The sequence below is a fragment of the Solenopsis invicta genome, chromosome 8 (genome assembly GCF_016802725.1).
Source record: "Solenopsis invicta isolate M01_SB chromosome 8, UNIL_Sinv_3.0, whole genome shotgun sequence".
NCBI classification, from domain to species: domain Eukaryota; kingdom Metazoa; phylum Arthropoda; class Insecta; order Hymenoptera; family Formicidae; genus Solenopsis; species Solenopsis invicta.
In genome coordinates, this window is record NC_052671.1 from 7751387 (window position 1) to 7770575 (window position 19189).

The following is a 19189-nucleotide window of genomic DNA, read 5'->3' on the forward strand; positions in this document are numbered from 1 at the left end:
CATCTAGAGTACGACATTGTATCATATATACATATATATGATACATACATGCTGCCGCCGGAAAGTTTCAGACATCGAGAAATATAGTAAACAACAGTTTCAATAATAATAGAATAATTGTGGCTATTGGTTGTAAAACACAGAAATGAAATAATATTTTATTAACAGAATTAAATAGATAGAAAATATATTAATAGATTTTTTACTTTTTTATATTATATTATCTCTCATTAAAAATCACTTAAAGTAGTATATTATAATTTTGAAAAGAGTATTGTCTTACTTATATAAGAAATTTTCTATTTTTATTACTTAAATAATTAAATCTGCACATAAAATCCAAAACAGCTAATTTAATAGCTAGTTGACGTTTGGAACGTTTCCGCAATTTTTTAAAAATTATTTTTCATGATTCTACTTTGTCAAACAATGACTGTTAAGTACTATAAACTAGAAAACAAAACGCATCGTACGAATACGAACGTCGGAAAGCATCCTTACGCTCGAAAAACTACCCTTCGAAGCAATCTAAAAATTCTCTCGACTCTAAAATCGATTTGTACCATTTGCCCCTCCGCTAAAAGGCACTACTAATTACCAGCTAACGGATAAAAAATACTCGGACCAAATACGTGCGTCGGAAAGCACCCTTATGATGAAAAAATCATCCTTCGAAGCACTCTAAAAATTTTCCCGACTGTAAAATCGATTTGTACTATTTGCCCCTTAACTAAGAGGCGTTACTAACGTAGTTTGTATCAGTTAGTAGTGCCTTTTAGTTGAGGGGCAAATGGTACAAATAGATTTTAAAGTCAGGAGAATTTTTAGAGTGTTTCGAAGGGTGGTTTTTTGATTATAAGGGTACCTTCCAACGCACGTATTCGGTTCGAGTATTTTTTATCCTTTAGCTGCTAGTTAGTAACGCCTCTTAGCTAAGGAGCAAATTGTACAAATCGATTTTACAGTCGGGAAAATTTTTAGAGTGCTTCAAAGGGTGATTTTTTTATCATAAGGGTGCTTTCCAACGCACGTATTCGGTCCGAGTATTTTTTATCCGTTAGCTGGTAATTAGTAGTGCCTCTTAGCGGAGGGGCAAATGGTACAAATCGATTTTAGAGTCGGGAGAATTTTTAGAGTGCTTCGAAGGGTGGTTTTTCGAGCGTAAGGATGCTTTCCGACGTTCGTATTCATACGATGCGTTTTGTTTTCCAGTTTATAGTACTTAACAGTCATTGTTTGACAAAGTAGAATCATGAAAAATAATTTTTAAAAAATCGCTCCAGGAACGTTCCAAACTTCAACTAGCTAATTTAATAAGATTTCTAGTTTAGAATCGGATACAAAAAAAGAAACGTTTTGGAAAAGGCTTATTCTGTAATCACAACTTCAAGTAACTGATCATAAAACAATTGCATATCTCTTTCACAGATAGCGACAAGTGAAAAGAAAATGAAGCAAAAAATAACATTTTCAAACATTTTATGTACACAATGTTGCATATAAAGCAAATGCTTGGGTTTCCGGTGACAGTATATATTGTTTGAATAAAAGTGTATCTTTTACTGATGAAATAATTTATTTTACCAATTACTTTTTACTGATCAATATTTTTTTCATAAACAAGTTTTTGAAATGGAAGAATGTCCTTTTTTGAAAAAAGTGTAAAAATTTTAAAAATTTTAAAAATATTATAAAATAAAAAAATATTATATAAAATCAATATTATATAAAATCAAAAATATTATATAAATAGAAAATTAAGAAGTCTCTTTGCTTCAAAATTTTGGCAATTAAAAGATATAAAAATTATTAGCTTCTAATTTTCCGATTAACACTTGTCAAAAAATTTGTCATATCATTTTAAAAATTATTTAATAAGTCCTTATTTAACACTAATGTAAAAGTGTCTGTTACATAATTAACATTTGAAGAGTGATCTAAAAATTAATTACTATTTTTAAAAATAGACTTTCAAAGCTTATTTCTAATTTCAAATAAAAATGCTTTAACAGTGATGCATTATAAAAAAAGATTTATGGAATATTATAGGATTATTTTTACCTTTCTGTTTGTTCATAAAGGATGTTCACTTTTTTTTTGCTTTTCCCTTTCTCTGTGCGCGCGCGCGCGCACATGTATGTGTATATAAAATCATAATTGCAAAGGCAAAATTATTTATAAGTCAATATTACATGTAATTTTTACATAAAAGGACAAATAAGATACTTATTCTTATCATATAATACTACTTATAGAGTGCGTGTTACTTCTCATTTACGTCTTAATGAATCTCAGATTTTAATTTTGCCGGAACAGGACGTTTGCGCGCATTAATATCCTTGAGAGCCGTTAATTTGCAAATTTTATTTTAATTATTGATGGTCAAGTATGAAGGCGCAGTGAATGTCCGCCGTCGTCAGTATTTCCGCTTGATGAGAAACGATAAATATTTTCTTAAACATTAATATTCGCTCCAACAAGATGAAGCCCATAATTATCACTACTATTCTAATAATGCGTAACAAGTAGACAGATCTAAATTGTGATATTCTGTTTTAAAAAAATCTGAAAAATTATGAAAAGGATTGAATTTAGATTACATTTTAATAGTTTTATAAAGATGTTAAGTGATAAATAATGATAGATATTTTTATTTTACGTACGTCTTTGCCTAAATATTTGCCGGTGCACGAGGGATTAATTTTTTCTTCAAATCATAAAATATTTTATATAATACTCAATTTTATTTCAACCATTAGCCACAACTTTATTATTGAAACTTTTGCTCACTGTATTTCTTAATGTCCAAAACTTTCCTGCAGTAGTGTGTGTATACGAATATACGTACGTATCACTTAAATTGTTTATAAGCATACTGTGATGTCACCTTTCGTACTCTAGGTGGAGCCAGACATAAACAATTTCTCACATGCAAAAAATATACGAAAGAGTATATAATCGTAAATGGAACCATAAACCGGCATTAATTTTAAGACTTAGATTTAATGTTAGATTTAAGTTCTACTTTGAATTTTTTTTTTATAGTTTTATAATTCCTTTACCGTTTCTTTATAAAAAAAAATTCTATAAAAAGTTTTATAAAAAAAATGTAGTTTTATAATTCTCTTATAATGTATGTTAGAACATTAGTATATTCGAAGTAGCAAAGTAACATGCTTTAAAACCAACACCATTCAGCTTAAATTTTTGAAAGGTGGAACAATCCACCAATAAAATGAATCAAACGCAAATTGTTATGAGACAGAAATGCTTACATGTATACACACGTGTGTGTGTGTGTGTGTGTGTGTGTGTGTGTGTATACACACGTGTGTGTGTGTGTATGTATATATAAAATCTTGTCACGTGGGTCAATAGCACGAATTTTTTGAAAGAATCCACTGAAACAATCCACCGATAAATTGAATTAAACACAAATTGTTATTAAGCTTATATATATTGTATATATAAGCATTTCTGCTTAATAACAATTTGTGTTTGATTCAATTTATCGGTGGATTGTTTCACCTTTCAAAAATTCGTGCTATTGACCCACGTGACAAGATTCTCCGTATATTGCATCATTGCTAACTCCAAATATACTAATGTCCTAATACGTACACATCATAAAGTAAGAGAAATTATTTATGTCTAATTTCATCTAGTATACAAAAGGTGACATAACAGTATGTCACCTTTCGTATACTAGATGGAGTTAGACATAAATAATTTCTCATATGCAGAAAATACACAAAAAAATATATAGTCGTGGATGGAAACATAAACCGGCATTAATTTCAAGACTTAGATTTAATGTTAGATTTTAAGCCCTATTTTTAAGTTTAGATTTAATTTTCTTTCATAGTTTTATAATTTTTTCATTTTCTCTTTTTAATTACTTTATGATGTGTATTAGGATATTAGTATACGAGTATTTGAAGTTATAATGTAATATACAGAGAATTATCACGCTGCTTAGAAGCATGAATTTTTGAAAGGTGGAACAATCCACCGATAAATTAAATCAAACACAAATTATTATTAAGTAGAAATGCTTACATATATATATATATATAGATAAATAGATAGATAGATAGATAGATAGATAGATAGTTAAACTTAGATTTTTTAAAATTTAGACATGCTTTAAATATTTTTTAGACAGGCTTTAAATATTTTTTAATCATACCTGAGATATATAAGAAAAATCAAAATTGAATATTTCTGGTAATAAAGGAAGAAAATTTTTTACTCTCTTTAATTTTATTTCTGTTTTACTTAAACGTAAAACGCAAAATTCTTAAAACCTGTTGCTTTGCGAAAAATCTGTCAACAACTTGGAGAGGCTTCATCCGCAGCGTAGGTTTGTTAACGACGCGTCTATCTCATGCGCAACTTCCTGAGAAGTCCAGGCAGCCCTTACGTCTCTCCGCTAATTATTAGCCGAGCGCGTGAATCGCGTGACCAGCGTCGTCCCACACGAGCCGCGAACCCGGAACTATTTCCTACACGCCGGTTTTCTCCGCTCCCCTGCGTCACGCCGGCATTTTTCTTTTCTTTTCTTTTTTTTTTTTTTCATTATTCTATCCCTCGGCCGGTCGTCGCTGGTGAGAGGTACGATGTCGTGGCCGCCGTTCTAGGTTCTCGTGGGCGGAGTCGTTCAGGAACACCGCGGAACAAGTGAAATTGTATCGCGCGCGTTCAGAGTTCCAGATAGAAAGTATCGCCTCTCAGCGGGGCACTCCGTACCTAGTAAACTCGAACGGTCAGATTAATCCTACACAGAACAAAAATAGTATCAAATTAACAATTCATTGTTTCATATATAAGCAAGAATATAAAATTTTCCTGGTAGAATTTATAATCTTAAACAGACATAATTTGTTTACACGAAGAAAAGAATTTTCTGTATGTAAGCAAAATTATGTCTGTTGATTATAAATTCTTCCAAGAAGATTTTATATTCTTGCTTATATATGAAACAATGAATTGTTGATTTAATAATAATTTTTTTCTGTGTAGACACCTGGGTGCTCTTCCGAAGAATGGAGTAAATTTGATCAAAGAAATTTACGAAGAGAATATAGAACTTGGCAATAGAACCAAAATTAATCTGGTAATACGAAATTTACTTAAACAATTAATTTTAGTAAAAGTATTAATTAAGCGATCTGAGATAAAAGCTAATTTGGACTGTATAACTTTGAGTTATTATTTCAATCTAAATTAATTTTAATTTTATTGAAATTATTATTTTTAAAAAATATTATTTTCTTCAATATAATTATTTTTATAATTTGTCGGTATAATTATGTAAGAACTAAATTTCAAAAATTTAGTAGGCGGTGATAGAATTGAAAACAGTAAATTAAGCTGCAATCATATTTCATATTTATTCGCACTTATTACATTTTATATTTATCTTTAACGCACACTTTAGGACATTTGTATCCTGTGCATTATTTTTGCATTGAAATATCTTTTGTCGCCGGTTATAATTAATTATAATATTTATATTTGTTTTTTTTAAATACACTATATAAAAGGAATAAAAAATTGCTTTATTTAACTCTTTTGCAATGTAACTTGCCTACAAAAAAAATTTATTGTAATTTTGACCTTGTACAATGTGTTGACACATAGTACATTTATAAAAACTTGAAATAACGAGAAGAAATATATTACAAAAGAAATTGATGCCATCTTATATCATCGTTCCTCAATCTTTCACAATCGACGGGCCATCGAATCGTCATTGAAAAGGAAATATACGCGGCCGTTCATAATCGATGCATTGCGCAAGGGACGAACTCATTCGCGGTGATGATCCGCAGATCGTTCGGCAGTAAGTTGCTCGTAAAGAAAGATAGTTTTGTGCAGCCTCGAATACGCGTAATTGGCGCGATGGACTTAGTGAAATCGGTGCATTCAACGTTGCAATTACGTACGTGCCCGCTCGCACGGCCGAGTCGGTGAAGGATCGTGACCTTTATCGGCAATGAGGCTCGCCGTTGGCGGTAAAGTACGTTATTCTTACACCTATGCATAGTGCTTATCTATCGGGCAACGGGCGAATTACGTATGAAAATCAACATCTCACCTTTTCGCGCGCATTATGCGCCTCGGTTCGTTAAGTATTACCCAATCGAAAAGCGTTTCTCAGCGTTTGTACTTGCGTTACTCATCGGCATCCGCGCGCCAAATCGCTTGCCCACGCTCGCGCCGATATATCCCGGCGACTGCTCCGTTATGTAAACGAAAAAGTTGCGCTACCGTCTAGTTTTCCTCGCGCGCCCAGATTCATCGCAATTTCTGGCCGGATTACGCAACCGTCTGGTTGCGCTTTCCATCGAACATATTCTCGCGAAAGAATTTCCCGAAAACGGCGGCGCTGCGCGCGCGAGATAGCGCTTTCAAAAGACGCGCGTTTGGTTTCTTTGTTAAAAGCTGTCGCAGAAAGTGTTTCATTATATAAAAATGTTCAGCAGCGTGGGAAAGTTTACGATAGATTATAATCAGAGGCTTGTTAACTTATAAGGAAGGCTACGTAATTTTAGAAATACATTTGCCTGTTTTCATTCGTCGGTGTCCTTTCGATGCAAATTAAAATTCCAGTCACATAATAATATGGGAAGACATAATTCTGTACATGTGTAGTCGCGTGCTTATTTAATATCTCATTGTTGTTATTACTGACGAGTAAACATTTTTATGAATCTCCCTTTTTCAAGAAGAATGAAAATTGTAAAAACAATTCTGCTGAACAGTTGCAATCATAAAGTTTCTGCCTGCTTAAAAAATCTGATAGAATTTTATATAATCCTATATCATGATCAGATGTATGTGATTTGTCATTGTTTTTCATGTTATTCATTTTATTCAGCAATTTAGTCATAATTTAATCATCTTTAGTCAATGTTTATCTGACCGTGTTTTCAAAATTAATGTTATCTTATCATGTTTTCAGTATTAACGTACACAGAACAAAAATTAATATTAAATTAACAATTTTGTTGTTTCATATACAAGCAAAAATATAAAATCTTGAAAGAATTTTAATAACTTTAAACAGACATAATTTTACATGAAGAAACAAAATAAATTTTTTCAAGAAAGTTTTATATTCCTGCTTATATATGAAACAATGAATTATTGATTTCATACACATTTTTTTTTCTTTGTATGTAATTAAATTGGGATGTGTATATACATTCAAATAAATTTAAATACAGAAATAGATAGACATAACGGTTGTGTCAAAGTGTCATAAAAGTCATAATTTTTACACACAGAGCAAATTGTAATTTTCAAATCGAATTAAATAGCTCGACAAGTTGTATAGAAAGGCATACACGAGTTTCGTATTTAATTGTTTAAATAAGATATTCTTTAGACACGATAAAAATAGATAACTTCTCTATCGCAGCTCAAATGTGAGTTCAATTAGAACGATAACGTTACTATAAAATTAGATAAAACGTCAATAAAGTTTAAATGTTTCTGTTTCTATCATTTTTTATCGTCGGGGGGTTTTCTTTTTTTAAAAAAAAAGGTCTTCCTCATTCCTACGAGAATACTTATCTTTTCGGAAAAAGAAGACGAAAGCAAAACCGTGAGAACTCGTATCGCGTGTCGTATTACTAGAAGGTGCGTCTCAGCAAAAACGATCGATCTTACCCCATTATATCAACGAGAGGATATCGCGGCCGGGAGCGCGTCAGGATTTCCCGGCATCATCGCCTTCTCTCTCGCCCTCGCCCTTGGGCTACGTCCGTGTATGAAACGTTGGGCAATCCCGACGTCGGACGTGGGTGGTGGTGCGGCGCGGCTGCGGGGGATACCGTTATACGTTACACCCACCTTTATTCTATAATATAGATCAGAGCCGAACGCGAAAGAGGAGAGAGATCCGCAGCCGCGCGCATAAACCCTCTTATATCATCGTCCGCCGTGCGGCGCATTGAATGTTTCATTACCTATGCTTTACATAAGCCGGCACCGACAACGGGAGAGGAACGCGCCGTTCCTCGGCCGTTCCAGAGAGACTCTCTTAAGGCCCGACAGGACTCTCTTCCTCGCGCCTCCTCGTACAAAACCAGCTTCCAGTGACGGGCTCGAGCCGAGCCTTGGCGCGAGTGACATCACGACACACGCTTTTGAGTTTGACATTTACCGTTCAGAAAGAATCCGAAGTGCATTACTCACGCGTGTTTATTTAGTAAAATGTAGGCCTGGCGTGTTTAGTCGTGATTGATTTATTCGCGAGATGAGCAACAGAATAATTAATCGAGGTCTTAACAGCTGCAATTTTTATTATTATTATTAAGTAATTTAGGAATTTTTTAAATTGTTATGTTTACGATTGAAAGAATCAAAATAAATTTAAGAATGTATCAGACCTACGGTTCTAGAAAAGTAAATAAAATTTAAAAATGTGTTAATATTAATAATTCGAATATACTGTGAAAGTTGTGCGCATAAGATCTCTATTTTTATTTTATAAGATTTCTATTTTTATTTTATATATTTCTATAGTTCATTTACTGTATTTGTAATTAAAAAATATATAATTTTTACAATATTAAGAAAAATCGCATTTTTTTATGTAAGTACTTTAAGTATTTAAAATAATTTACACAAAGTTATATTGTGATTGCCTGTTTAGTTTTTTGTAAATAAATAAATATTGTTTATTTTATAAGTCTAATCTTTGCATTGTAATGAAACTTTACGTAATTATTAAATATTTAAAGTACTAAAAAAATTTAAATTTCGTGTCATTTCATTATTAATTATACTTTCATTAAATCACATGTCTACTTTTTGTTAAAATAATTTTTTATCTAAATAAAAAATCGTCGCTAAATTTGTTCAACTTTCAAATGTAATCAAAAACAATTTGTAATTTTTTTCATAATTTTTTTTGAGAAAAGTCCTACATCTTTAAACAAAATTAAAATCAACTCGAATGAGTAAAGAAATCTTATTTTAAATTTGACGTGTTAAAGCCTCTTTTCAGTAAGGACTTAATTAGTTAATTTATTTAAATATAATTATTGTATAATTGTTTAATTAATATTAATAATAAATTCCAATATTAGAAAGAAATATTAAAAAGAAAATTAAATACAAATTTAAATTTAACTAAAAAGAAAAAAAGAATTATCATGCGCGCGAGCTGTAATGTACGCGTTTCCTCATCTAATCAAGTAGCACATTTGAAATTAAAAACATGGAGAGCGACGACTTCTTTCCCGACATTGCGAGAAGCGAGGGTCGCGCACTACCGGACGGAAGAAATAAATGAGGGGACGATTTGCATAACGTTTGTTCGTCTCGAGGACGCGCGAATCTATCGCTCGTTCGTTCGTTCGCTCGCTCGCTCACTCCGCGTGCTATGCGAGATGCTCGGCCTACGATCGGCCGAGTAGCGCTGAATCATAGGATAAACATAGTCGAGACGTGCTCTCTTCCTGAACTCTGCATGCGTGGTTAAGACGCAACGTCGCGGCAAACGTCCGGCACGGCCGGCGTTTCCAGCGGTTAACGAACGCGTTTCCGCGGGACAATGCCATGAAGCTGCGGCCGATACATCCCGAACTTTTTCTTTCTTTCTCTCTCTGCTTATATCTTCTTTTCTCTGGCCTCCGGCGATGTGCCGCGAACATGCGTATCGCAGGAAGGAAAAGTCGCAAACATCATATAAATTAGGGTCATCTCCCGTTACCGGTTCGACGAAGCTTTCCATTGATTGGCCTTTAAATGTCTGTCCATTTCCTCGTAATCAATTTCTCTTCTAAAGTTCTTCGCAAAATTTTTCTTTATGGACATCATTATCATCTATTTATATTTCTTATTGAGAAATAAATTCAGAAGCTAGAATAAAGTAAACGGAAAGAACGGTTTTGCTAAAGTATAAAAAATTGGATACAGATCTGAAAATAATTTTGTCAGGCCATCAAAATAATTATATTGGTCTCTCAAATTGATTACTAGAATGTAGAAACTTTTTGCAGCATTGCTCATCATGTTTGAACATTCGTCGCAATTACGTTGATAGTTCAATAAAATTATTTTCAGATCTATCCAGCTAAATATTTACATATTTCAACAAAATCGTTCTTTCCGTGTATATAAATAAACTTTAAATATACAACGATGGATATCTCTTATGTTTCACATGCATAGTGTTGGTATAAAACATATTTTATATTCCTTTAAAATTAAAGTTAAATAAATTGAAAGGAATTAGATTAAGAAAAATTAAATTAGAAATATAACGAAATAATGTCAACACTGGATGTTCAAGTATATGTATAATACTTTTATTATTACAATAACATCTTTAAAACACAAATTACATGAAACCCGAATTTGCGATGTAACACGTTAAATTGACGAGAAACTTAATAATTTATGCTAACGAGCATCTACAATAAAATTAAATAGTTGTTATTCAAAATTAAATATTTGTTATTCTTGTTTCAACTTATATTCCTCCCGGGAGCTATACGATTTCATCATTATTGTACTCTCAAGTAAAAGCGAAACATCATTGCGTATCTGTTGAACATGTTAGAAGTAAAAGTAAATAAATGGTCTATATACTTTAGTTCAATATGTCGAACCAACCAATAATATGATAATTTCGAGAAAGCTAGGAAAAGAGCTAGGGAAATATGTGTTTCGGTGGGCACTGTTTCAGGCATGAAAGTATCAGTTGCAGGATGTCAATTTCCATTCATGTGTACGTTACGCTCACACGCGCGAATTTCGCACACCCATGTCCACGTGTAACGCTTGGAGTTTACGTATGCGCGTGTTTTGTTATTTTTTTTTCCTCGCCGCGGGAGAAAGTGTTGAGCGACACCTTTTCCATGCAATTAAGCTCGCGGGAAGCCAAGCGAGGCGCTTGGCAGGCGATAACCGCGTTCAAAAGCTCTATTCGCGACCCATCGTTGAAATCATTCGTGCGCGCGATACGTGTGCTGCGATTTTCATGCAGATGATTCGGAATTCTTAATAACATTTCAATGTACTTATCCTTAATATCGCAATACTAATCTCGAATTCCGAAAATAATTTGTGATTTGTATTAAACTTATTAGACCTATACATTATCTAAAAAGTCTAACAATAAATATATACATTTAGGTTACTTTTGCGTCTGATAACAATTTATGTTTGTTCCAATTTATTGGTGAGTTGGTTCACATCATTTGTCTAAATCTAAATAAATTGGTCAAGTTTTTGTCAAAATATCGACCAAAATTGGACTACTTCTCACCGTTTGGCCGCTACAGATGAATATAGATGTCAGAATTTTTTCCAAGTTTTTTGTTAATTTTGAGGATATTTATCATTTTTGGTCAAGTTTTCTTCAAAAAATTGACCAAAATTGGACACTATTTCTCACCGATTGGATACAGTATGTTTGATAAATGTTATTTTAAAATTAAAGTACATCAGCTAGTCTCGCTATAAAATATTTAATATTATTTGTGTTTTGAATAGTATTTGTATTTTGAATTAATTTCAATAAACAAAGTGTTATATTCATATTTTGTGCTTTATTTTATTAATTTATTAACATCACCTAAAATAATGTTGAATTCCGTTTGATTGAAAGAGCGTTTTAGAATAGAATTATATTTTATTTTTTCTGTTAATGATTGAGACGTAAAGATTGTTATTATTATAGAATTATTTTTTTGTCATTAGAATTTAAGTAGCGACATTTCTATTATCAAATATTCTTTTAATCAAGTTTAATTCATTATTGTCTTAAACAACACTAATAAATTTACGAAGAAAAGCGTCAATTACCGTTGCTAACTCAGTTATCGAAATTAATTTAGAATATAAGAAATAAAATATCTGACATATAATTATTTCATATTTGTTAATTTATAGTTGAAACATTTTGTGACAAAATAAAACTGATTTGCTTGCATGATCTTTATTTTTCTTCGTCGACGGCGTACAAAATACGTGTAATAACAAAAATTATTGTTTTGAAATATTTATTATTTTATATAATCACGTAGAATATTTTTGTATTTTAAATTATTTTGTAATGTGATTATATTTAATGATACATAATAAAGCTAGATTTTTTATTTCGATATTGCTGCCCACACAGAAAAAAGTTAGTATCAAATCAACAATTCATTGTTTTATATATAAGCGAGAATATAAAATCTTCTTGGAAGAATTTATAATCTTAAACAGATATAATTTGTTTACACCAAGACAATTTTTTAGAACAGATAAATTTTTCCAAGAAAATTTTATATTCTTGCTGAACATAAAACAATAAATTGTTGATTTAATACTAATTTTTTTTGTGTGGACAGTATTGTAAAAAAATTTTAGCTTTATTATATATTATTAAATGTAATTATAAAATAATTTAAAATTCAAAAATATTCTACGTGACTGTACAAAATAATAAATATTTCAAGAAGATAATAATTTAAACAATAAATTATAGATTTAATATTAATTTTTTCTGTGCATAGAATCAAGTAAACATAGCTAAACGTTAAGCAACATTTAATCGAGATCAGTCTCAAAAAATTGTTTCGCGCCTCGTGAATTCCGTTATGCAAAAGAAAAGTGTCCCAATAGGAACTAAAGACTAAAGCCAAGATCAGTGAAAACGCTAATTATCACGGAGAAATCATTAATTATGTCGTTGCCGCTCTCCTCTCCCTTTTTTTCTACGTGACTCCGTTTCTGTCTGGCTTCCTCTCCTTCCCTCCTCGCTCCGCGTCCTTCTATCTTTCGCTTGCATTCTTCCGCGATGCTAACTATGTGAAGTACTCCCACGACACAAGAATGCCGCTTCAAGATCACGGACTTACGGTCGTGCCAGTCGACGACTCTCTTAATTATTCCCAACGTTTTCCTCTTCGCTTCCACCTTCGCGACTTTGCTTCTCCTGCTGCTGTTGTTCAAGATGAAATATCACAGTTACTTGTAAAATAGAAAATCCGGTTGCAGATAATGATACTTGTATTCCGATGCAGGTACCGATATGGAAGCTTATATGTTCTGCGAAGTTGCGTTATATTTTGAGAAAGTCCGAATATTATTAATATAATAATTACAAAAATCATTACGTTACACATGTTGGTATTTAGTAATAAATACGAATTACTTTTTATTATTTAATGATAGCATTAATGTCAAAAATGATTTCGCAATAAGCTTTCAAGTGATTATTAAGGATATCGAGAAAAGATCTACGAATCAATTTGCCTATAATTATCTTGGTAATTATACTTGTATGCCTGTGATAATTAGAGATATAGAGAATAAGGCGCGCGTGCGATGTCTAGATATTTATATCTAAATATTTAACAAGAATCCTTTGCTGTCGCCCGAGCGACTCTTAAAGCGCGGGCCCAAATGCCTGCAGGGTCGTCGCCTCGCGGAATCGAGTTCGCAGCCAGTGAAATCTCCAGATCGAAAGCGATTATATTTATGCGGTAGATGGAAATTTAAAAAAGAAAATCATGAGAAGCGTGCTCGCTTAACTGTCGCCGTTATCTCGCGCCGCGGATCGTGCCGCTATTACAGTGTAATACTGTGACTTTCAAATATCACGCGGACCCAGCACCCGTGTCACACTTCTCCTCGGGTGACGCAAAGACGGACGATTAAAGCAATTTAATATTAGCCCATCGTTACCTTTTCTACTTCCGAGAAATCCGCTCTTTTTTTTTTTTTGCGAAGCAGATTCCCTTTACGCCGCTTACATTTCTTACTTTCCGCTAACCGCTTCCAGGCAGTAGGAATGAATATATCTGTTTTATCGTGCGAACATCGAAGAATATTTCAAGTACTCGGCGCGGTTTTACGTTCTCTGCACGAGAGGCTCATTTTCTTGTTACAAATGTGAGGAAAATTTCTTTCGTGTGAGTTACTTTTCCTATTTTTTTTTTTCTATGATTTTCTTTTTACGTATACGGAGATGTGCATTTTCTATTGTGCGAACACTGGAAAGTGACTTAGCGAACACTTCCTAATTAGTATTTACGCTCAATGAAGCTTGAAGAGGCGTCACATTGAATCGCTTGTTATCCTGACGATCTCCTTCGCTGAAAACTTGCGCTTTCCATTTTAGAAGTCGCGATTGAATTTCAGCGATGTTTTCCTCTCGCTCGCTTCATCTTTTTCCTCGCATATTAAAAAAAAAAAGTGAGTGATTCATGAAAAGAATCGTTCCTATATCAGAATGGAGAAATCCAGGGTAATGATGATCGTGCGGGAAGCTGCGCTATTGTGCGAGTTTTCGTTAAATTGCAACACGGATTTCGATAGAAGTTAACTAAAGTAAAATCAAATCCGCAAAAAGTGGATACATGGCCTTGTACCGATCTCGATATCTTTTATATCGAAGTCTAATAACGAAACGATTGTTCAAGACATCTTTTCACTTTCTTCGATTAGATGGTCTCTCATTTCTATATTTTTTTTTATTCATGTTTATATATTTTTTAATCAGGTCAACTTGTTACACTAAGAAAAAAATTATTAAATTTTAATAAACATTTGTTTGAATACTTGCAATAAACATATTTATTAAAAGTAAATATTTGTTTCGTGCAAGGAGCACTCATGTAATTTAACTATCATATTTTTTATTAAATAAATATTTATGTACCGTAAGTAAATATTTCATTGCAAGTATTCAAATAAATTTTTTTCTCAATGTATAATTTTAGCACGTTATATTTTCGACAATTTTTTTACACTAAAAGAAGGCTAACTAAATTTTAATAAATATTTGTTTAAATAATTGCAATATTTACTAAATGTAACTAAATATTTATTTAGCACAGGAACAAGTAATTTCAATTTAACCATCACTTTTTTTATTGAGTATGTAAGTAAATATTTCATTGCAACTATTCAAACAAATGCTTTTTAAAATTTAGTGGGTTTTTTTCTCAGTGTATCGTTATTACTCATAATGCACGATAACCGGTCTATTTATAAATAAACGATCGAAATGATGGCGATAGAAGTTCAATCTAGGATCGAACAAGATCATTCTCGTCCTCCTGTTGCATAAACTGCCCAAGAACATAACGCATCCTGAACATCCGAGCAATTGACGATGCACTCGAGAAAGGGTCATCCTGTCGTTCTTTATGGGCAGATATGTGCACCTTTTCTTTCATCTCTTTCTTTCTCTTCTACCGCTCTTCCTCCTCTTTCTCTTCCTCTCAAGTCCAGTGACCGAGACTCACCAATGCCGCTGCGCGCTGTAAAGTCGTAGAAAAAGTCTTGATCGTAAAACCCGCCTCGCTTCCGCACTTCGCGATAGCTTCGCCGCTCGCGATTAGACTCGCGGCCACGGCGCTTCGCGGAAATCCGCGACTGGACAATGGAAATTTCAGGAAATTCTTAATTCGATTGATAGGCGATACGAGAAAGATTTTATCGAAACTAATCGCGTAGCTATGCGGCAAAATGAAGTAGAGTGAGAAAAAATACATATATAGATTGGAATTTCTTTGTAACACATAAAGAACTGATTTGGTTATCAGCTAAATATCAATATAGCTAGTTCAAAATTTTCTGTTGTTAAAAGTTGGCTATTGAAAAAAAAGCATAGTATACGTTTACTATGGAATATAAATTATTAGCTAAAATTAAAAATTTTAGCATGAATAGCTAAGTAGTCGCAGCTATTACTTAATATTCTTACGCACGTGAAACCAAGCATTTGATTGTAAAAATTACATCAAGCATGTAATTTTTATCAAAAATTGCTAAGAACTTTTTTCTCAATTTAATACATAATTTCTCATAATTACGTGTAAGAAAAAATTCGTGTGTAAAAAGAGTTAAATTTGTACAGTAATTATCGTACGTTGCTTATCTTTGTAATAAATCAAATATGTGTATTTTATAACAATTAAACATACATTTTTATGGCAAATTGGCAATTTTTTATATTGAATATATTTTATATTTTTCACAGGTTTTAATAAAATATAAATATGTGCAATTTTAAATAAGTTTAAAAAATAAATATTTGAATAAATTTAATTAGTTTTCGCAAATTTTATTTTAAATATGTTATAAGTATACTTTAATAACAATGCAAAGTATAGAAATAAAAATTGAAATGCAAATAGAGAAAATTTAAAGCTTACATTTTTGTTAAATTATTTCGAATCTCACCGATGCAGGTAAGAAATAAAGAATGACGTGATCTTCAAAAAAATAATAAATTTCTCGTATAATTAGATTAGAATATTTTACATACTCAAACAAAAATAATTTGAATTTTGATAACTATATTTTTTGTCATTATATATTGAATGTAATACTGTAAAATTATTTTAATGTATTAAAAATAGTAAATTTCTAAAAGCTATATTTTTTAAAATCAAGTATTTAAATTTACACAAAATTGATTAACTTTAAAATAAGTGCTAAATTTTTTTATATTTTGTAAATAACTTTTATTGGATTTCACGTCATATAACTTTAACTGGTAGAAAAATTAATTATCTATATATGGATAGACAATAAAAGTTTAGGCTTAAATTGGCACATCATGACAGATAATTTTACTTATTGATGATGAACACATAATTTTGTTAAATAGCTTATATGGATTATATGTTAAATAGATACTAACTAAAACATTGCATTTTTTTATTTCTGATTGAAATATTTGCATACTGAAAAGCATGTATATATTGCATCAATTTATGTTATATTTAATCTTGGAGAATTTATTTAGAAAGAGGAAAAATAAAAAAATAAAATGAAATATTTGTTATTTAATATTAAATTTCTAATTTTTTTATATTGTCAATATTATCAATTGTATTTATATATTTATATTATTTACTATTTATTTATTTCTCTCTTTCATTTTTACTTTACTTTTATATACTGATTATTTTATTTATACTATTTTTTTTTCTACCTTTTAAAATAACAAATGCATAGAAATTTATTTATGTGATTCCAGAATTAAATGTTAAATCCTAATCTACTCATTTTTAATCTACTCATTTTAAGGCACTAGATCTATGAAATATAATATGTGATAATTTTTTATTGTATAGTTTAATATAAATATTTTTTCATTATATTTAAAGTAATTATCACAGATCCATTACCTCAGTTGTAAAAGTTTACTCATCACTCACCGACCGATGCGCAACAGTGGAGTTATTCTACGTCGCTTTGATGATTCTGTAACATGTGTAAAATCCAAATTAAAGCAGGACAGAAAAGGCATTCAAAATTTTAAAAAATAATTACATTATATAATTTTAATATGTTCCTTAAGTGAATGTTAGCATGATCATGTAATTTTTTAGAATACTTTTTCTATTAGATACAATTTTCTATAAAATTTAATAACTGAAAAAAAATTCTTTTTCTAATTTTTATTTTCTGAATATTCAATTAAAAAAAAATGAACAATACTTCCGCGCGTAAGATATAATAATATAAATAAATATATTTACCGCATGTTGCTCCGCCGGTGCTCAATGCCTTTATTAAGCCTCCTCCTCCTCCTCTCAGATTGCTCGGATTTTCAGCATCAGACACAATTTTTTTTTTATATAACACTCACGAAAGCAGATCATGATGATATTTTGCACTGCACTCTCGAATTCAAAGCTAAAAGATGCGATAACGCGAAATTTTATCAGCAAAAACATCTAATAAACACTTCAATGTATGTTTAATAAACTTACTATTTTCGCCAGTGTCGGTACGCGTAAGCAGATTTAACAGACGATATGAGAGTTCGTAATGATACAAGAATTCGGTTCGAAGGAAGAAGCAAGTCTTAACAGTATAAAATCATTGAGTTGAATGGTTGAAACCGCGTTAGCTGAGGCGTACGCTGCTAACCGACGAACGAGTGTCGACTGCGGCGCAAGGTCAACGTTCGACAAGGCCACGCCGTGACGCGCCGTCTAGGCCGCTCAGACGCTTCCCCCACTACCCTTACTACGCACGTACGCGAGGCGTACTCACGCGGCGTGCCGTCTCGGCGGCTCGGCTATCTCCGCCGCCGTTCGGCAGTCGTCGTTGAGCTTCCGCTGTCGCCCATTCATTCCGCTCAGTCGCTCACGCCACCGCCACACTCTTACCACTGGCGCTCCCGTCGCGTCGCCATATTGCGCGAATTGCGTCATATTGTCGTAGTTTCGGTTGTTGGTTGTAACGAAGCGGCCTCGTGCTTCTCGCGTGTCCCAAGTCCGAATTGTGCGCAAATACGGTCTCGAGAGTGTCGGTGTGATTGCGGACGAGTATTCCGATACACAGTGAGTCGCCTTGTCAAACGTAGAAATGATTGTTTTCGTTCGTGATCGCGAGTATCGTGTGTGCTTGTCGCGTAGCTTCAAGGTTAAGTTTGCGCGCATTAAACGTGTTTGCTGGAAGAGGATACTTCATTCACGCAGTAAAATATCGCGAATATCAAGTGAACCGTTCTTAGTCGTCGTGCGATGATGTCGAGTACAAGATTTGCGATCGGGAGTGAGTTCGTCTCGTTTCTATCTACGCGTGCATTCATTCAAACGACTCTCGCCGCTGTCTCGGGTGACGTGACGCATTGGCCGCTCGTTCCTTTTCGCAATTTTGTGTCTGTAGATACTCTCGCGCGCGTTTCGTCTTTTATTCGCGTTTGCGATCGTGTGCGATCGCGTGTAATATCGAAAGTGCCGAATCGGCCGGTCGTGTATACGGTTAATGTGTATACGGTTCGAGAACAGCAGAAAGAGTTGCCAGCAGACTTTTAGTCAGAAAACTACATCCGTGGAGCATGGTAAATATTTTACTAATTGTTGTGTTGTTCTTGCGTATGTATTTTTGTAATTATAGCGTAAAGCTCTCTTTGGACGATCTATATAATTTGCGAATTTACAGAATTTGGGATAGAATTCTATTTATAATTTAGTATAGAAAACATGTGAACAAACAAGACGCATGAAATGTGCACAGTGTATTAATACTTGTGAATTGTAAATGACATAGTCTACACTGTGGCTGCGTACCGAAATTCACTGTCAGTACTAAAAATCTATAGTTCACGTCACGTATACTATAGATTTTTAGCTAAATTATAAAAATACATATGCAAGATTGCAGAAATACAATCATTAATAAAATATGACTGATTGAGTTCTGATATACA

General features: G+C 32.5%; 1 protein-coding gene and 1 long non-coding RNA gene across 2 annotated transcripts in view; one reads left to right on the top strand and one right to left on the bottom strand.

Annotated features, from left to right (window-relative positions):
• Nucleotides 1-14775: 14775 nt before the first annotated feature.
• LOC105207980 lies at nt 14776-18011 on the bottom strand. The gene is made up of 4 exons (XR_851486.3): nt 17742-18011; nt 17508-17664; nt 17184-17229; nt 14776-15275 (listed from the first exon to the last, which is right to left on the bottom strand). It is a non-coding gene; the product is annotated as an uncharacterized LOC105207980 (long non-coding RNA).
• A 165-nt stretch (nt 18012-18176) lies between these two features.
• LOC105207977 overlaps nt 18177-19189 on the top strand; it is a 108482-nt gene continuing 107469 nt past the window's right edge. The window contains exon 1 of the mRNA XM_011177682.3: nt 18177-18820. The gene's annotated coding sequence lies outside the window, so the exon portion shown is untranslated. The remainder of the gene's footprint in view (nt 18821-19189) is intronic.